The sequence below is a fragment of the Struthio camelus genome, chromosome 3 (genome assembly GCF_040807025.1).
Source record: "Struthio camelus isolate bStrCam1 chromosome 3, bStrCam1.hap1, whole genome shotgun sequence".
NCBI classification, from domain to species: Eukaryota; Metazoa; Chordata; class Aves; order Struthioniformes; family Struthionidae; genus Struthio; species Struthio camelus.
In genome coordinates, this window is record NC_090944.1 from 131209669 (window position 1) to 131227480 (window position 17812).

At 40.5% G+C, this 17812-nt stretch overlaps 1 protein-coding gene across 1 annotated transcript in view; it reads right to left on the bottom strand.

The window, feature by feature from the left end:
* Positions 1–17812, bottom strand: part of LOC104143455 (centriolin-like) — an 87387-nt gene that overhangs the window by 44779 nt on the left and 24796 nt on the right. The window contains exon 11 of the mRNA XM_068940328.1: positions 633–792. The gene's annotated coding sequence lies outside the window, so the exon portion shown is untranslated. The remainder of the gene's footprint in view (positions 1–632; positions 793–17812) is intronic.

Below are 17812 nucleotides of genomic sequence, written 5' to 3' on the forward strand. Positions count from 1 at the left end.
TGCTATCTCACTGGCTCAGTGTGATTTTTAGTAGAAAAACTCTTCCAGTCACAAATCAGGTTTACAGATTTAAATTCCTATTCAGTGTGTCACCACCCAACTTCACAGCAGCTGTTACCTTACACCTCTGCAGTCATTCAAATGTATTTGAACTCGTACAGTCCGCTAAAGATGACAGCTTTGCACAAAGGCCTTACCATACCATACTAATACAATTAAGCCTTTAAAGCCCAAATCCTTTAAATTATTTCAGATGGACAGGATGTCTGTCTGTACAAACATCTGTCTCAAGGGGCCTCCACTGCTGTGAGGTTTTATTGACAAGAAACAACTTGCAGATCTGGAGTCTACATTTGCATTAAAGCAAAGAGGCACTTAGGATGTCTTACATGTAAGAAAACATTACCAGTGCGCTACCTGCTGAGCAATTATTTATTTAAAGTATTTTAATTTCAAATAAATTATATTTATTATTATCTTATTTACCTTGGAATTTCTCAAAATTCCTAGCCGCTGATGTTTTTGTGTTGTTATTATGGAAGAAGCAGAGCAATTGTCCAAGAAATCCTGCCCTTTAACAACATACCATGAAGGCTCCCACCTTCCCTTTAATCAGGTGTTCTTGCTCTCACCTTCCTGTTGGCCTAGGCAGTTGTGTGCCCATGGAACAGTCAGGCTGGCTCATCGATTCAGCAGAAAACTAACCCTTCCTTAAGAAAAAAAGTGTTTTCCAGGGGAATCAGTCCAAGAGATGGTCCAAGTTACTGCACAGCTGCACATGAATTAGTAACACTGCAAGGGAGAGAAAGGAGAAATATAACCAGAGAAGAACCATCAGTCTGAGAGCACTACCTGTTGACCACGAAATCACACCCTCAAAGGAACGACAGTGCTAAGCTGGCCGTTTTGTAGTTAGCGCTCAGCCAGTTTAAGGCCTCGTCTTTCAAACACAGGAGAAATAATCTATGTTCTCATCTGCTGCCCACTTTATTCTAGTGCTGACTTAGAAAATAATTGGAAGGCAGAAAAATGTATTATGGATTACTGATAATATACATTCTTGTACAGCTGTGTTACTGTTTTACCTCAGGACGTTTTACAAGACATTTGTAAGGCAGAACACTTGCAAAAAAAAAAAAAAAACCATTTAACCTGCATAGTTTTTAGAAGGTGAAGTAACTTTAAAAAATTTGAACATATCTACCTTTTTTCTTGTTTTATCATTCAGCATGTTACAGTTACAGGCCTGGAAATACGGAGATTTCGTGAAAGTGGACTAACCATTAAGTACTGTACATTTGAGTACACATCTTGCTGTGGTGATTCAGCTTCTCTCTAGTGCCCTCCAAAATCCAGCGAACCTATCAGCGCCGCCCAGTCTATCAATTTTCAACCATTCCCCAAAAGTTTCCCCCTCACGATGTGATTTCATTCCTAAAAACTTACATTCTTGTCCCATGCTCAGACCTCCCTCTTACCCTTCTCATTCACATTTCTAGAGTTTTCTCTACAACCACAAGCACCAAACGCATGCTTTGGAGAAAAAAAAAAAAAAAAGAAAAAAGAAAAAAGAAAATAAAGCTCTTAGGAAACCGCCACATTCCAAGAGCTGCAGCTTTATTAAGAAATTTCAATATTGTAAGACTTTCAACGATTATAATAACAGTAATAAAAACCCTCACAAAACTTCGTGATAGCTGCAAGATTTACCAGCTCCGGTCATGCTATAATCCATCAAGGCTCTGTAGTTAATCATCTTGATGTATTTGAATATGGCAAATATGCATACTCTCAGACACACCCATATACACAGTGAATGGGAACTTTTGTCAGTATTTTCCTTGCTTCTGTATGTAATCTTTCACTTAAAGTGCTTAACTTTTTTGTCTTGTAAATATAAATATTGTAGTAACATATAGCAGCAAGCAGATTTATACTGCATATCAGAGCCTTCACAGTTTGCCTCATCCGCATTGAGCTATGTTGCATATGTAACAGGAAACCTGAAATGTCACATTCTAAAAGAGCTGTCAAATATTTAAATTAACTAAACGCGATCTGTGCGGTGAATTAAATACATCTCTTAATTCTGAGCACAACACAGTGCAAGACCTCTGGTTCATATTTATCACAAATAAATTTCATTTTTTTCTGCAAATAATTTATTCTGACACTCAGAAACTCAAAGTGTAACTGAATAAACGCAAAGAGCATCCCTGCACAGCAACTTTAAGGAATTTGGGAGCTCCTCCATTACCTAAACAACATAGTTTTCTTGCCAGTCTTACTAAAAAGAAAAGAGTAGTACTCAAATTACAAACATATTATACATTTCCTTGCCTTGATTCTAGAGGCTGGGGGAAGAATACTAAGAAATACTGAGCTGAAATTGCAAACAATTTCTATCAGCATTGTACACTTCACCTGAATGCCTGCTAAGGAGCATGAGTGTCACTGGTATAAAGCAACTGAATCGCCATCTGCTCTCTTCTCTCAGCAGGGATTGTTTTATGTACCTAAATTCATCTCAAAAATGGCCACTGAGTCCCACTGATATTTGTAATGGTTCTCCTACAAAATAAAAAAGGAGAAGAAAAAAGAAGGAAAAAAAAAAGGAGAAAAAAGGAGACGTTTTCATAGTGATAAGAATTTTGCCAAGTTATATACAATGGGTATTTAAAGGTATAAGCTCAGAAACCTGCTGCATAAGATCTCTGGTTTGTATTTATCTTTCTTTCTTTTTTTTAAACTAACATTTCCTGCAAACAATCTGTCAGTCAGGAAACACAAGTGAAGGAGCCTCTTTGAAAAACTGGCATTTGAGAGCAGGGCCTTGCCACAGAGCGTGCAGATGGGCTGCAGCCCAGGGCTGTGCCTCATCTCCCCTCCGGGCCAGGCACACTGATGGGCAGCTCACAGGCAAGCGCGCTCTGTGGCAGGGACAGGGACCACCGCTGCCCTGCAGGCTTCCCAGGTGCTCGGGCACCCGTAAGGGAACGTGAGCAGTTAAGAGAATTGATGCTTTTTTATGAATCAAAGCAATGCCCTTCCAGCCTCCAGTTCTGCAAGATCATTGGCTTCATTGAGAAACAAGGGTGCTCAGCACCTCAGTGAGGAACTTGATACCTCATGAAATGCAGCCCCAACCCCTGTGAGCAATCATTCAAACGCGCCTGCTTATGTGTACAACATAACAACAGCGGAAGTTCTTGCGAAAGTTCCTTTAACTAAAACACATTAAGAATGGAAAATAGTAAAAAAAAAAAAAAAAAATTAAAAGCCAGTTTTGGTCATGGTAGAAAGTGATGATGCTGGCAACAAAATACTGTCTCTGAACCTATTCTCAACAGAAATGCCATGTATGTATTGATCGCAAATATAAAACACTGGGTGTGACTGCTTGTACTTCTGTTTTGATTTGTCCTTGGCTGTTTGGGGAAAAAAAACCATTCTGGTATTCTGTGCTTTCAGTCAGCTCAGAAGTGACATATCTGTTACTGCAAGAAAACTTGAGCCACGCAAAAACTGTTACTAGTTAAAAGACCCCAACAAGTCAGACCTACAAAAATCAGGCATTTTCAAGTGCTTGATGCAGCTTCTGACGTAGGTGGAAATTTTGCAATTATGTCCCTACCATAAGTGCACCCTCTTTCCTTGTGCCATTACCACTCCTGTGACTGTCTGTAACCCTCATCGCACTTCAATTCCAAGTCCAAGAAAATCTATCCTTCTTTCCCACAGAGCATGCAAAACAGGCTAACAGCAAGCAGGACTGCCCTTATTATCGACAGAGGCACTTCTGAGGGGAACGTGAGTTAGGATTTGTACTAACACGAACTAAGATCTGCACAATTTGTATAAACCAGTAAGTTGGTAACATCTAAAAATATTTGTTTCTTATCCTGGCTGAGATGCAACCAATTGCATCAGAACTACCCTGCAGCCTGAGTCAAGCAACAACAAAGTACATGAATTGCAGGATATGACCAAGGAGCAATCTTCAAAGTTGTGTGGCATAAGCAACATAGTGATATCACAGATCGTAAGAGTTATTACTTATCTATATTCTCAATGGTCTGCAAAACCCCCAGCGTTTAACGAGTAACTTCCTCACAGGAAGATCCAAGTGGCTGATTATACCAGGTACATCCATGCTGTAAGAAATACATGGAATCACACAGGCAGTAATAGCCTCAAAACCCACTGCTTCACCTACCATGTCAGAGCATTACTTTGGTGTAAAAAAAAAAAAAACAAACCACACAACCCCCTAACCTACTTTGGAATTACCTAGTTCCAGTTCTGTGGGCAGTAGAAGAGAAAGGACATCACAGAACTGCTATACACAAAAGAATGGATGTGGTCAAAGACAGCATGCGGCAAAAGGTAAAAATAAGGCCATGCACCTTGCATGTGCCAAGAGTGTTCGTGTAACTGCTTCTCATGTAATATGTACAGTTACGGCTCATACTGAGCAGCATAATGCCACCTACTGCTGCAGGAAACGTGCTTCTCTGAATTTTTTGAGTTAGTGAACCCGGGAGAAGAGTCGGGAGATTCTCGTAACTCCAAATTCCCCTCCGCTTCCCAGCTGTAACACGCCAACAGCAGTATCTCCTTTCTGAGCAGTGAAAGCAAAAACATCACTCCCAGCACTCAGCAAAAATAAATTACCAAGGAACCTTCTCACAGTATTTTGGGCCCCGAGGTCTAGTAGGAGAATGTTGATAATTACATTGCTTCTTTCTGCATTAGACAACAGCCCCCACCTCCCAGTCACTGTCTCTGAAGGCTGAATTCAGTATGTAATCATTCGTAAGATTTAACTCCAATTACGGTTCTCAGATCCTAAATTGAACGCAAGCATATTTCAACTTGGTCAGCACCATCCAAAGCAAATTTGATAAAAGTAGTTTGCCTCATGTGAAAGAAATAAAAAATACTTCTGTTCTTTCCAGTAATGCTCACATGCCATGCTGTTCTAGCCTTCCAGAGTTCACAACGCAGGCAATAAAAATGACATGGGATAGGCATGCCCATGTCACTGGCCTAGGCAATAAACACACACACAAAGTTTGTCTGAACCTTGTGGAATCCTTCTCTACTGCATGGAGTAGTACCCCTATCATATCAGGCCTAACTTAGCAGAGGGAGTTTCATCTCTTGTAGATGTTGAAGTAAGACAGGGCGATTCTGTTGTGACTGATTTTCTAGGCCAAGGAGATAACTATCCTCAGGTTTCAGTCATCAGGAATCAGTTTCCTCACCTCCAATAACTCCACTAAAATACTCTTTGTTGTGCTGTATTGTCCAGATAGAGAAAATATACAAAATACGTTAATCAAATAATGCAACATCCTGCAAATGAGAAGAAATCATAAAAGTCATCAGCTAGAAATTGTGCTGTCCTCCGCTGCATCTTTTCAAATTTAGCTATTGTAGTTTTGATCCCTCCCCCACTCCAAATGTTACTTATTTTTTGTGACACAGAGACCCAAGTCAAAATCTGACAGCCATATGCCTATATAGCCATATAGCTAAGGTACAAAACCAACCCTTGATTTAAGCCAACCTTAATATGTTATTTGAAATCTGCAACTGAAATCAGTCTTTCCTGGCAAAAATAAATTGTCCTAATTCAGACACCAACTCTTCCTCACCAATAATAAACATAAGCTTATGCAGTGAATCGAGACTCTGATCTGGAGACTAAGCACGGAAGACTCAAGGTCCTGGACACGTGCAACAATTCCTTCACCATTTGTGACAGTTCAAAAAGAAGAAGGATGAGAAATTTCCCAAGAAACACATTCTTACTGCACTTCAGAGATGGATTTGAAATGTTGTGTGTTTACCTAAATGAAATAGAACCCCGGAACCTTTAGAAAGAGGCTTCTTGCTAGCGAAGTATTAATAAAGTTGAAATAGAGAATCACGCTGTTGTCCAAATAAACACAGACTATATTCATGTTTATTTACTAATACTGCACAGACATCTGAATCAAAATACCATAAGGCATGAACATGTCACAAATCTCTCCTATGTAAGTAATAAAATATTATCTTGGTTCTTATCTGATTATCATACACAAAGGGAAAGTTTTAAAGGCAAAATATACTGTCTAATCTGTATTCCCCTTCCAGAATTACACTAGGATTTGACGCCAGGACCAAACTGAGATCCACGACAACCCTGGAAGTGTCAGTTTTCTAAAGAGCCCAGCATCAATGGTTTCATAGTAAAATGCTGATAGTTCCATTATCTATTTGGATGAAATAGGTGGATCACAACGGTCACTTCATAAGCAACTGTCAGGTGATTTTAGGCCAAGAATGATTTGGTTCAAGGATATCCTCTTCCTTATTTAAAAGGAAAAAGGCACAAAATGGCAATAGCAGGGGAAAGCTTGGATTTCAAAGCTTGCTAGCAGAAAAATCACAGCTGTAACTAGGGAGAAAGTCACCTTGAAACGTAATGCAATTCCTAGACCATTCAAGGTCCAGAAGAAATCCATTTACAGCTGAGACCTATATAAATATCACAAGCAAGAGAATGCAAGGACAGTAATGTGAGAAAGTGAGAAAATAGAATGGACTATTAAGAAAAGGGAAGCGAGGAAATAACAACTCCGGGATTCTTTGTTTGGTAGAAAAAGAGGTCATGAATGAAATATGATGTGGGGATAGCATTTTGAGGTATTCTTGATAGCATGAGAGAAAAGATTATAGCATTGCAAAAAATCAAAAAAAAAAAAAAAAAGAGACTTTATTGCCTGTGGTTCTTCATGATCTGAAACGGAAGCTGGATCTAACAGTAGATATAGGAAATATAGTCTTAAAAAAAAGGGACTCAGAGGGGAAATTAAAAGTGGTGATATAAAGGAGGACAGAAGCATCTTATCTTCAATAACTAGATGCTCAGCTGGATAATCCCAGAAGATTCCCTCAATCCCAGATAGATTCTTGCCTAGCTCCAATCAGAGTACCCTCCCAATCTTATTTGCACTCTTCTGAAAAAGGCTAAAAGGCTCCTGCAGCTGCTGGAGGTTTCAGGGACCTTCACTAGTGCTCTGTTTCAAATGAGCCTCCCCTGGCACTCATAAAATGGGGGAAAATGGAAACAGGGAAAAAGGGTAAAAATACATCCCATTTTGACAGAACACAGCACTATCTCCTACACTACCCCAAGACTTTTCTGTATTAATTTGAGAAGACTTTCCCTATTTGCAGAAGTGGATGCAACCCTAGATATCAGCTGAGGAGTAGGTGTGTACAGCAACCCTCAAAACTGGGGCATGCAAAAAATACCCTCTAAAGTCAGGGTAGAATAATGTCCTTAAGAATTGTCAGGTGGGGGACCATCCTTTAACGGATGTTGTCTCATGAACCACTTCTTGAGTTTCCACACATGCATATATGCATTTGTGATACCTCAGTGCACTTCAGTATCCCTGGTTCCTCCAATGGAAAAGTGATGTGAGGTAAGTCAGGCACCTCAGGTAACATGCTAGAGGAAGCCAGGCTAAGGTGACCAGCTGATTTTAACCTGGCTGCTAGCAGGTTGTCCTCTGACTACCTGTGAGCCACAAACAACATTAGGTACCAATGCGGATAAAGAGCAACAGACAACTGAAAAGGTCCAAGTCTTCTGTGCTGGGAATCTGCCGGCAAAAGCTGTAATGAACTAAAATTTAAAAGGTTTTATCAAGTCAGAGCAAAATTCCTGCATCCTCTTGCATGAGCTTTCAGTCAACTCTGTGGCCCTCCAAGCATTTGCCCGTTAAGGTTTAAACTTTTTTGTAGGAAACTAGCATAACAAGACTCCATGTGAGATCTTACGGAAGGGAAGGTGATATTTATTTAAAATAAAATCTCTAAGTAAGTTGATTTAATCCATTCATATTCTCACACTCTCATGCCCATGAGTACCAAATCAGGTGTCCAATAGGTCTGACCAGCATCACTTGTGTGCAACATGGCGGACCAGGGACACCTGCTATCAAATCCTCATCAGGTCTCTGGGCTTTTTCTTAATTGGCTATCTGATTTCGCTCTTTATATGCTTTAGAAGTAGATCATAATTAGGATCTTTTGCCTCATTATTTTGTCTCACCAATCATAAGTCTTGAGCAAAATTCCTGAATTCACAGTTCCCCGTTTTACTTAACAGGATTTTTTATGGCTCCAATTCTGTTCTCCCTCTTCTTGACACCTTATCTCTAGGTGAGCTCCTTCTCTTCATTTGAATGAAATCACACATCTGGTGTTCTGTAGCAACTACCACATACTTTTCCTTTCAACCCATGTTCTGCTGTTTCCTCTGGAACTTACACAAATATATTTTTTTCATACCAATCTTAATATAGCTCCACATGTTTTTAATAAAATAAAACTCTACGTGTTCAGTTCCAGAAGCAATTATACTATTAGAGCTATAAGTAGTAGTTAGAAATCAGAATATACAAAAATCAGCAAATTCTTAAGATAATATCTGCGATGTGTTCAGAAAGAACTCAAACTGATCCTCACTGAAAATAGTTCTCATCTATTAAATACATTTGTCCCTTGGAACAGTTCTGCACATGCAATATTGTGCAAAGAAATAAGCATAAACCATGTTTACCAAGACTGACTTCAGGTTTTCAAAGTGTCCTAACGGCTATCAGTTGGGCTAAACAAAGGATCTTAAATTTCTTATTGAGAAAATCACAATTTTGTTCAAAGACTGGACTTCTGCACATAAATTATTCTAGCAAAACTACAAATGCAGCATGCGGCATCTACATAACACTGTTTTAGTCATTTGCTCAGTCCAGTTCTCTGTTTTGGTGGAAAGACCTAGAAATGAATTTTACATGAGGGATAAATCCAGAATAACAACACTTAAATCACCAGCTGAGCCAAGAGAAAGCAAGGTATACAACAGCGCCAACACTCTGTCCCAGTAAGGACACCTGACATTAGTCACAACAGACATGTTTTATTGATTATAGCCTGTCATATGACAGTCCCTCTGCTATTTATGTACAATTAGCATCAAGTTTCATCCTGGGCTATTGCCACTTTGGATTTAATTTTACTTGGACCTGACTACGTATGAATGCACCTTCTACAGTCGTATTCCCCAGTGTGTTAGCCGTTTTCTCTTGAAACTGAAGGGATACATTTTCGACGAGGCATAAAAACGCTGCAATTCATTATTTGTACCTTTAATCTACTACCTTCCAAACGTATACATCACTAGTGTCAGGCTCAGAAACATTCCAGGCAAAGACGCAGACACGAAGAAGTCAGATTAGGGCTTTCTTTAGCTTTTCACCCACAAAACGAGGCCAAGTTAATACTTTACAGTGTTAATTTGCACCTGTGTTATAGCCAGCTCAGGAGAAGTGCCAGCTACTTCTGCCAGAAGCATGAGTAATCTCAATAGAAAGTGACGTGGGTGGGTCAGGCAGCTCCCTCTTAGGCCCCCTGATTTTTAAACCATTTTCTCAAATGATATTAGGTTACTCAATACCTGAAAGCACTTGAGAGCTGCAGGGTGCCAGCCCCATTTGAAAAGAGAGGGGCAGTGAAGCCCCACAGATAGCTGTTTAGATTTCTTCAGAACTTGCAGCAGAATTTAGAAAGCAATATTCTATAGTGCCTCCTTGACAAAAAAAATTAAAAAAAAAAAAATCATGTATTAGTCCTGTGTTCCGTTATTTCAAATCAGCCATTTTAGAGTTTACTAAAAGACGGCATTTAGTACAGTTAAATATCAAACTCTCTGAATGTGTAGGTTATCTTAAATACAACAATCAAAAGGAAAAGCTTCAACTGGCACTAACAGTTAACAAGACGACACAAACCCGAACGAGAGCCAGGCTCTGCTACTTCACAGACCCAGCACAGCACTGTGTGGAATTAATCAAGCTACTTTTAGATACTATCTGTTCTATATAGGTTTTGTATTGGGTTCATCACTGTAGAAGGCGAGTGTCTGATCTCGTTCTTTTTCGTTCACTGCCCTGTTGTCATTGTACTGCTATGTTCCAGGGGGCTTTTGGAATATCATGGGAGAGACTTTGACACAATAGGCTCAGGGGTCAGTATTTTCTATTGAAATATAATGTTTTATATATGCTAGCAGCACAAAGAACTAATATTTTGTATTTCTAGGGGATGTACAAACACTATGAATCGGCTTTGAATTTCATGGTGTTTTGCATCAGTGTGATGAAATCCCAAAAGAACTAATGAGGTGTGATGAGGGGAGAAGCTAAATCTGGAATGTGAGCGCACAGGAATCTCTCTGGATGGTAACACTAGCACTGCATTGGCCTGCAAAGTTCCTGGCTCCAGGTACACATATACTAACCTCCGTTTTTAATGACTGGACCTAATATACTCATTTTGGACTCATAAATGAGTATCACAAAGTTATCAGCTCCTAACACAGCGAAAGATAAGGAAAGGGTTTTTTTTGTTTCCTTCCCCCCCCCCCCCCCCCAAGGCTGGAAATCCTCTACCCGCATGCATTAAGTTTTTTACTTTGGGATAAATCTGCTACCCTAAGCCACATTTTTTCCCAGACCACCGGCTGACTGTGGAGAAAAATTTAAAATAATTTTTACAGTCCCCAACTGAGAAGTGATGATCGATCCCTTCTACCTTGTCCAAGTAGGTCATAAAGTCCTCCTAATCGCTATCAGCATGTTATTCTTTTCATCTGAAAAAGAGTGATCTGTGTCACTAATTGGCCAGGAATGGATTTTAAGTAAAATCCATAGCCAAAACATTGCAAGTTTACTTCGCAGTGCTATAAGCAATGTTACTGCTAGAGATGACCTTCCGCAATCTCAAGGAAAGCTAAACAAACAAACAACCCCCTGCATGTCATTACGCACTCTGCCAGGCTCACATTAAACAAACCCATGTACACAGATAGTATCCAAGTTACCCTAAGAGTAGCTGGGGCTAATATTGGCAACTGAAACTCCATTGAAATACAGTCCTGACGGAGGTCACATAAATCATCTCTGTTAGCATGCAGAGTGGCTGTTCAGAACTGAAAAGGTAATGTTCATCTGCATGCTGCTTATTTCTTGCTCTGCCTTGAAGTGCTTAAGCTTTCAGAAAAGCAAAGAGAGACTTTTTGCCTTCAAATGTTCTCAGAGCTCCAAGGTCATTCCTAAAGAACAGTGAAGGTCATTCTCCTTTTTGTGTTTCTTAATGAACCCACATGTTCAACTAAGTAGCATGTTTCACAGTGTTTCAGTATCACCTTTAAGAGTGTTATATGCCCCGAGTCTGACATGTCCTTCTACAGTTAATCAATACTACAGTAAATTTTGTGGTGGTTGCTATCAATGGCAACCAAAACTTTGAACTAGGATTTCAAAAGTAACAGTAATTTGTACCGTGGCCCATAAAAGAGAAGGATAGAGAGGGAGGAGAGTCTTCCTCTCTTTGTATTTCAGCCACCTGATGGACAAAATCAAATTATCTTCCTACAAGAGGTGATTAGCTGGTCTCCGAGAAAATGGGGTTCCCCATACAGCAGTGAAACTCTGCAAGCAGTTAAATACCTGGAATTTTTTTTGCCCTATGGGTTTCCTCAAAAAGCACACTGCCCTGCACGTATTGTAACTTCACAGTGAAGTGTCAAAAGTCTTCGTCGCTTCAACATTCATAGAAAAGACTGTGACTAGGTATTTACCTAAGTCAAATCTAGTTTGGACACAGAGATTCAGCTCAGAATATTGTTTTTATCCCTGTTCTACAGATATGGGAACAGACCTCAGGAAAAGCAGTGTCCCTCCAAAAGGTCAGAGACAACAGTGGAAAGCGTGTCTCAGGTTTTCAGTCCTTTTTCCATTGGTCACCCTGTTTCCCATGGACATTAGCACTATGGTATTTTACGGAGCAGCTCATGAGGAAGATCTAAGCCTAAGAACCTCACAGGTTACTCAGACAGCAAATAGTGTAGAGGTCTGAAGCTGGATTGTTGTCTAGATGTTCCTCCGCCTCCTTTAATGCAGAGAATTGGGTTGCCATTTCAATTAGCCTATGCCTACCTAAAGCTGGATTTCCATGTAAACTGCAGATTAGAAGCTTTGTATTTCAAACATTACTGCTGCAGCTATTGCATGAGATTTTGTCATCGGTGAGCCAGCTTCTTCCCTCGATTCAATGTTAACACGCTGCCTCTCACAAAACAGTGGTGTGCAAGATATTAGCAAGCAGTGGATAAATACAGCTTTCAAGTATTCTGCAAGACATTTCCGGAGTATATTCCCAAAGCTTGTCTATACGGTTTAATTTTCAAGCCTGTTATCAGCCTGTTCTGACAGGTACTGTAAAACACAAATGCAGCGATAACCTAGACTGCTGGTATTTTGAACCGTCTCAACCGCATCAGAGTATCAGAGTTCAGTCATCTGTTAATGATACAATACTTTCTACATACTCATGACCATATTGGTTGCCCAGCATTTTAAATTTCCCTGAAATAACGACAGCGTGACCGGGCTGACTGAAACTTTGAATCACTCTGCCTCTTTTACCTTTTCTGACAAAAGACAACTTCTGCACAGATGCAGGTATTCAAATACACCATAAAATGTTTATGTCATTGGGCGTATCTAAGCAGCAGAGCCAAACCACTCTCAGGTTCATGATAGAATGGACTAGTGCCGTTCTAGGTCTGACAAGGTTCCCAAGCTCAGTATGCCGAGGTTCCTGACCACTTTTTTTGTCTTCCCTCTGCCTTTGTATGCTGCCCGAGATGCATAACTGGGAGAATAGACTGGGAGGGAGGATTAAGCTTGTATACTTAATAAAGTATTGCATGAATCATTATGAGGTGTGCAATGAGGGAAAGTCATATTTAGCTGGAAGGAAGCTAACGTAATTCTGCAGGAAGGCCTTTGGTATTGACTACGGTAAAGGCTGCATTTCATGAACACTTCGAAAGTGTTTCTGAAGAAGCCAAATGATAAAATAAGAAAAAGATATACAAATTTAAGTTTTCTATACTATTGAATCATCTAAATAACAAGTCAATGCCCAGCCTATGCTATCATGGTCTTTATCCATTGGAAATTATTTCCTAGATGAATTTTGTTTGGGTCTGTGTACCCCACACAGTGGTTATGCCCCGAGCCATGTGGCTGTGGGTGATGTTAATTCCAACTAAGGGAAGACAAGGAGGAAAGCAGAGGGTCTTGCAGCTGAGGAAACAGACCAAAGCCCAGTCCTTGCTTCTGCCACAGATTCCCTCATGACCTTGGTTAAGTCACTCGGTATCCCTTAGTTTTTCATTTCCTCAAAACGGGAACAATACAAGCACCCTACCTCATCAATTTAAATAATAGGCTTTCTGTAGCAAGAAAAATAAGGGCATTTAGTATCACAGTATGACTACCATAGGCATTTACCTCTGGGCAGCACCTGTTACGACAGGGGTTCAGACTTAAGGCATTAATGAAGTATAAGCAAAAACAGTTGGCCTATGATAAGGAGAAAGCCATCCTTTCCAAAGAACCAGATCCTAAACATGCCTGCATGCCCCTCAGCTCCACTTGTAATTGTCAAACAAAATTCACAAGATTGTTTCTTCTATACTTCCCTTTCATTTTACAGGTTCACACTAGTTAATGAAATTTGTTTGCATCTCTACCGCATTTATTCAGAATACATCGGGGAATTATTACCTCATGCTGGTCAGACAATTCACTGATCTGTTTACAGAAAAACTGCGTTAAATAGCTGGACTGTTGTCATGACCCTTTACCCAGATCTTTTGATAGTGGTTACTCGAATGCCATGTAAAAATAAATGAAAAAGCATAGAGACAGAGTTCCTACTAAAAGTAGTTAGTGTAAGTAGAAAGAAACAAATTCCATATTATGTTTAGCAAATGAGGTTCTTTGACAAACAGCTCTTTCTTGTGGATGAATGACAATTTCACATGAACATTCTCCAGCGTGCTTACAGTTCCACATTCCTATGAAACACAAATAGCTGCAAGCAAATATTATTGCATAACTGCATATGTATGCTCTGATACAATATACAGTAAAAGACTAAAAACTCTGAACTCTGTTCTGAATGAAGTCCATTCCAATTTCTGTCCATTCTTTTTCCTCATACTGTCATGCTTGCTATACTTTCTCTGCAGAATTATCACGTTTGAGGGAGTGATAATTTTGAGTAAATGAGTACTGGTAAAACGTAAAAAGATTGCAGACTCTAATGCTATAAATAGCAGGTTTCGATTACGGTGCTTAAAACAAATTTACAAGCATGCGGGAGATAAACCCCAAACTCTCTCTCTCCCTCTCTTCAAATGAAAGCAGTCCTTTGCAACAACACTTTCAAGAGCAGTAAAGACTCACAGTCTTTTCTAGGACTGAATCTCTTCAGCAAGTATCACATTTCCTAACGAGTAGGGCAGTTCTTGCAGGAGAAGTGATCCTCAGCCCAGCTGAGGGCTGTAACTTTCCACTGCCCAGCCTGCGCCTCATTGTGTGCCGCCAGGCCGGCCTGACCTTTCGGCAGCACAGCTCCTGCCTTTGTGCCGTGTTTATATGCATTCCAGCAGCCCTCCGCACTCCCTGGGCAAGGTTAAAACGGGGGGACGAGAAGGAGGAGAGACGACGGGATGAAAAGCAAGTGAAAGAATTTAAACAGGAGATGAAATCCGGAAATGAGGCAATCTGCTACACTGTTCCTGCTGCAGATAAATGAGGGACCGATCCTGTTTCCAGTGAAGTATGTGAGAGTTTTGTAGTTACTATAAAGCAAGGAGAATCAGGCTCTTAGCCAGTTTTGTCATGACTACAGGGTTTTAAGAGACACTGAGGAAAAAGCCTCCTTTCAGTCAAATCTTATCTAATTGGCGCATGCAGACCTGTAGTTGATTTTGCAAATTACACCCCTAAATGCAGAGCCTTATACTGCAGAGATGGACGTGTTTCAGATCCACACAGCCTTCTACATCATAGACCTCATGTACAAGTCCTTTTTTAATGACAATTTTGTAAGGAAGGATGCACTCATGTACTTCTCCCTTTCCTATCCCTTCCTACCACCAAATCTTCTCCTTTTATAAATGAAAAAATCCAACTCCCACTGCCTAGCCTGACATAGCCCAGGGGCAGTAGCCAGTGCCTGTCTGGCACTGCTACTAGCCCCACCACAGAGAGAGGAGGAGCCAGAAGAGGGGCAGAGCCATGGGAATAGCAGGACTGCGCTTGGTGTGTAAGCACCACGCAGAGCGCTTTGCTTTCAAGCCCCGAACAAGAGAAACAGTCAGACGTCTGCTTTCGACACGTGCTCAATCACTCTATTCTTTCTCACCCTTTACCTTTCTTTCTCCCATCCTTTAAAATAACAAGCCTTTCTCAAAGAGCTGAACCCTGTGCTAGGCTCCTTTTAGCTCCCAGATCAAGGTTATAAAACCCAAGAGCAGACTGAAGACTGACTCAGAGAAAGTTTGCTGGGCTTTAAATGGCAGCTGCATACTCCCTTCTGTCCTGAAAACACGGAAAGGGAAGGGGTGCCATACGGGCTGTGTGAGCAGCAACAGAAGCCACGTGAGGTCAAAAGAGGAGCTTGGGATCACCTTTTGTGACTGATGCGCAAAGCATGGCTGCACAGTCAATGTGGAAGTAGGCAGAAAAAACCGACTGATGGAAGTTTCACTCTGGGGAGGTCAGGGAAAAGATCAAGGCAGAGGAAGCACTTGATGTAGGATCTGGGGAGGCTATCCCAAGTCTGTCAGTCCCTAGAGGCTCAACTTTTGCAAAGCTTAACTTGAACGACAACAGTAATATAAGACGTTATACTACATTGCCTTGCCGTGTCCAATGATCTGCCTTGCACTGTGTTTTCAGATGCAAACGTAATCTAGAGTGATGAAATCACTAAGATTTCAGTCACTATAGTATATTATTTTACTCATGGGGAACTATGGAGACTTCTTGCAATCTGAGGTTCTAGTGTCCTTTTTCTGGTCAAATAGAGTTCCCTCAGGATGAACACCACCTGCGAAAGCCCAGAGTCACTGTGTGTGCAGTGAAGTCACTAGCCAGAACAATTTTGCTAGCAATTAGAGTGATCCACAAAAATGAATGGACTCTTCCTGAAATAAATGATTTCTATACAACCAAGGACCACGCTCTTGTATTCGTAAGAGAAATCAAAGGCAAATGAGGATGTCTAAATCTTTTTGATGCCCCTTTCCTCAAAGGGGCCCAGTGCTTAACTATTAAGCATTGCATCATCACGTAGAGAATTTGAAACATAGGTCCTAGCTTCGTCCTTAGCTGCATACCGGCTGGAAATATTGCTGTAGCACCCCATGCAACGTACAGAACAAAGCTATTTGCTACAAGCCTCTTCCAGGAGACATATATGGCATGGGAGAAGGGACTGTGCCCAGCATATATTTGCTGATCTGGTTGACAGCTTCAAGAAGGGAATGAAGAACTAGACCAGTCCTAGATATGTACAGCCCATATGATGTGAAGCTGCACAGAATACGTAAGTCTCACATAATGAGACTTATGGAGACAGTCTCTTGAGGATACTCGTATGTCAGTACAACCTTCAGGGCAGCCTGTAATAGATAAGATTTCCCAGGAAGCCTTCTCAAAATTATTCAAGTCTCTCTGCAAAAACAAACCAAACTGCCTTGATTTTAAAGACTTGCCTCCTCATGAACTTTCTGCTTATAGACAGTTCTATGCCGATTAGGAATATGTGGATTTGTTTCTAGTTTTTAAGCAAGAAGAGCTTGAACCTAAAGCAAACTCAAGTAAGTAAGTAACAAACTGTTGTTTGTTGGTAAGTAAATTTAAGATAACATTCTGTTTAACCTTAGTTTTTACCTTGGTGCCTGTCCCTGCGTTACTACAGAAATGTAGTTTTCCTAAAACAGATTTGTCAGAAACAAGTAGCAAAGTTTATCAATCCTTTTTCCTGATTTTACTGATCATCTGAGGCTCTGTAGTCTCAGGAGGTCTAGCAGTCTCACAGTTCGATTCCACTCTAAGGGCCTATTTTTCTCACTGATAGTAATTTCTAAGACTGATTCTTAGCTTATCATTAGTACTATCCCACCATCTCTTCTTCTAAAATACATTTAGCTTGTCTGTCTTCTAATCTCATGACCGAATGATAGAAGGTATTAAGGTTCATTATATTTGGTTCTTCATAGTCTTCTGCAGTATCTTAGAGTTGGTCTTCATCATGCCATTCCTTTATGATGCCTCCCCAACACAAAATAAAATAGTGCACTGAATACTCCAGGTCAGGAGTTAGTTGTTGCTGCTTCTTTTCTTGTGTCAGACGGGAGAAAGTCTGCTATGCACCACGAACCCTTCTGCAGATGCTTTTACAAAAACGGTGGACCTTGGGACCTCGCTCTAGGAATTAATGAGAACCTGCTAGCTCTTGTCTCACAAAGGAAGCCTGTCTAGTGGAAGACACTTACCCCTTTGCTAAAAGGGGGAAAGGAAGACTGAAACAAACAAACAAAAAATCATCATAAAAACAAATGCTGGAGGCAGTGTTAAAAGTGAAAATAAATATGATACAGAAGAAATGTATTTACCAAATTGTCTTGAAATGGATGTACTTGCTAGAAACATCCTACCTACGTAGTTATTCAGTGTTCAAGCAGTGCAACTCCGTCAGCACCCGTAGACTGGAAGGACCCCAGACACTGTACTGCAGAGAAAAGGTTATCAGCCAGCGCTGACAGCAGGCTACGTCATGGTTTCATTTCATTCCTTTCCAGTCACATTGCAGACTCGAAATAAAA